This window comes from Primulina eburnea, chromosome 4 (assembly GCF_022965805.1).
Source record: "Primulina eburnea isolate SZY01 chromosome 4, ASM2296580v1, whole genome shotgun sequence".
Lineage (NCBI taxonomy): Eukaryota > Viridiplantae > Streptophyta > Magnoliopsida > Lamiales > Gesneriaceae > Primulina > Primulina eburnea.
Genome location: NC_133104.1, coordinates 26,844,890 through 26,848,465, shown reverse-complemented (window position 1 = coordinate 26,848,465; position 3,576 = coordinate 26,844,890). Strand labels below are relative to the sequence as shown.

The following is a 3,576-nucleotide window of genomic DNA, read 5'->3' as shown; positions in this document are numbered from 1 at the left end:
CTAATTTCTTCTTTTTCTTGTTTTTATTTTTTGCCTATTTCCTGAAAACTTTGAACTATTTTTGTTGTTCTGAGCAGGTTCATCTCGAAAGGGCATGCAGATTGATCCAGAGACATTTTACTCATTTAAAAAAATTATTTCGAATTTTTTAGTCATAATTTACGTAAACGGTCGCGACACGTGGGCTTCCCCGAGAGGTCACCCATCCTATTGCTGCCTTCGTGCAAACACGCCTAACCCCGGGGTTCTGATGGAGCAAGAGCAGTGCCGCGTGTTGTCTCTCGCCGCCCAGCCCACACGTGCTCGAGGGATATAAGAATAAACAGCCCACTCAGTGTGGGGTGCGAATATACAAGCACTAACGCACCGCATCCCATCAGAACTCCGAAGTTAAGCGTGCTTGGGCAAGAGCAGTACTAAGATGGGTGACCCCCTGGGAAGTCCTCCTGTTGCGCCCCATTTCGTGTTTTTCTATTTTTGATGATTGATTACTTGCTTACAGAAGATCATGTCAATCTCGATCGGGATCCGACAAGGCATATGAAATTTACGTCGGTCGGGCCGCGTTGGATTTGGACAAATTGTATGCTAATTTGATTGTAAACGGATCAACGAACGAGAATCATGACTCCGCCATGAGCTGGCGTGACTTTAGCCGAATTCCTTATCTATGTCCCTTTAATTTGCCATTTTCAGCTTTGGGTAAGTTTCTGTGTCCGGATACATCGGCCTAGGAAGGTCGAAATTCGATTCTGGTTACATTTTATGTTATCACAGGCGTAGTAATAGTTTTAACTTCGCTAATTTCTTCTTGTTGTTGTTATTGTTTTTTTTTACCTATTTCCTGAAAACATAAAAATATTTTTGTTGTTGTGAACCGGTTCAACGCGAAAGGGCATGCAGATTGATGCAGAGAAGGTTTACTCATTAAAAAAAATTATTTCGAATGTTTTAGTCATAATTTACGTAAACGGTCGCGACACGGTGCAGGACAAACACCTTGATACAAGGTAAAAATACCACCAGTTTATTTTCATGATACGAGAGTTGACATTTTTCTAGGAAATAATTTCATACAAATCTTCAAATCCTATACTCAAGAAAATGAGACTAGACGATTAGTGTTCACAACACCCTGTGATCATAAAATTATATTCCAGCGATTATGGGAGGCATTTTATAGAAAATTGTCCATTCAATTTTGCAGCAAGCGTAGTGATGAAGGAAAACTTCTGAACCAAAAAATAAAAGCTTTTAGACGGCTTGGAGAAACAATGCTCCAGCTAAGAGTAGATAAAGAGCTCCAACCTGAAGAAATAGAATACCTTAAGATAGCTCTACATTAGAATGAGGTAGAGTTGGAATCTAATGTATCATTGGAAGATGTCAAGAAAAGGATCAAAGAAAATTAAAATGAAGATCCCTTGGCATTGTGGGACAAAAATCAAATCAAAGATTGCCATAAAATTTAGGAAGACAAAGAGAATGAATTTGTCTGTTGCAAGCCTATCCCAATGAATATAATTGATCAAAGGGATATGCAGAATACAATGAAGGAACATCTGGACCTTGGTTTGATTAAATCAGGAATTTTACCATACAGCAGCCCATGATTCCTGGTAAGAAATCATGGTGAAATAAAAAGGAACAAACACAGATTAGTTATTAATTATCAATAAATTAATAAGATTTTAGACTTTGATGTGTATTTTATACCTAGCAGAGAACATCTAATCAGTTGCATACGCAATACAAAGATATTCTCTAAATTCGATTGTAAGTCTGGGTTTTACCAAATTTGGATGCAGGAATACAGCAAGAATTTCACAGCTTTCTCTACATCACAAAGACACTATATTTGGGAAGTATTACCAATGGGATAGCTAATTCACCCCAGATATTTCAAAGGAAAATAGATAATCTATTTAAAGATTATTTTAAGTTTATGTTTGTTTATATTGACGATATGTTAATTGCATCTAAAAATATGGAGGAACATATTAAACATTAAGATATTTTCTCTGATGTTTGTAAACAAGAAGGACTGGTTCTATCATAAAAAAAACGAAAGCAGTCATTGCCACAAGGAAGATCGAATTTATAAGAATATAAATCGATGAGTCAGGAACAATTTTGCAAGATCATATAGTAGAAAAGGTGAAAAATTTTCCGAACCAATTAAAAGAAAAAAACAGTTTCAAATTTTTTTAGGAATTGTTAATTTTGCTGGGATGTTTATTAGAAACCTAGCAAAACACACGAAAGTGTTCAGTCCATGGCATGGTGTTTGGCAGTCTACAATGGCATGGTGTTTGGCTAACCAGTCCATCCTGAGAATGATGTCGAACTCAATGATATTGAGTTGAATCAATTCTACATCAAATATCTGTTTACTGATGCCGATTTCGCATTTCCGATATACCTTATTTGTTTCAATTGTTTTACTTGTCGGTGTTGCAACTCTTAGCAGTTCACTAAGAGTTTCATGCTCAAGTTTTAGCTTCTTAGCAAATCTTCTAGATACAAATGAATGTGTGGTACCACAATCAAACAAAGCATAAGCAGGCATTTTATTGAGTAAACAGTACATGTCACTACCTCATTGGTATTATCCGCTTCTTCCTGGGTTATGGCATATACCTGAGCGTTAGTCTTGTTTTTGTTTGATTTGCTGGGTCCAATCCCTTTTTCTTTGTTCTCAGGACAATCTTTAATCCGATGGCCCACCCTTACACATTTGAAACAAGCACTCGTCTTCCTATAACATTCCCCAATGTGATTCTGTCGACAAGTAGCGCACCACTTCCCTTCCTTATTGCTAGCATTGTTAAAGGTTCCTTTTTGGGGGGTCACTGGAATAGTTTGGCCTTTTGAATTTGGGGCCATTCTTAGCAGACTGACTGACCAAAGGTCTCTTGTTCTTGTTTTCTTCTTCTCGGCCTTTGATATCAGTTTCCGCGCTCATTGCCGCGCCCATTAAATCTGCAAAATAGTTTGGCATGAAAACAACCAAAGCTGATTGAATCCGGCTGTTCAGCCCTTTTTTTAAACGGTGCATTTTCAAGGACTCATCTGACATGATAGTTGGACCATAGGTTCCCAAATCATTGAACCTTGAGGTGTACTCCATTACCATAATGTCTGATGTTTGTTTAAAGTTTTCAAACTCTCTCAACTTTTGAAAACAAAATTCTGCTGGGTAATATTGCTTCAAAAATTCTCGTCGGAAGATTTGCCATGATATCTGCTCAACCTCGGCCAATGATGGCGATACTGTCTCCCACCACTTTCGTGCCCGATCCTCCTAAAACGGTGTCACCACTTCCACTTTAAGCTCTTCAGGTATTTCCAACAAATGAAGTTGGGTTTCAACATTCTTAAGCCAGGCTGACTTCTGGATCAGGATTCCCATCAAATGTTGGGACTCAATTCCTTCGGAGAGATTCATAGTGATACTTGATGCCACGAGGTTGTGGTTCTGGCACTGGCTGGATGGCGTTGGCAGTTGGGTTCACAATTCCTTGCAGTGTGGCGGCTACAATAGTAGCTATTACCATGATGTCTTCTCGATTGAGA

General features: G+C 38.4%; 1 pseudogene; it reads left to right on the top strand.

Annotated features, from left to right (window-relative positions):
• Positions 1 to 339: 339 nt before the first annotated feature.
• LOC140831222 (5S ribosomal RNA) lies at positions 340 to 458 on the top strand (annotated as a pseudogene).
• Positions 459 to 3,576: the final 3,118 nt, after the last annotated feature.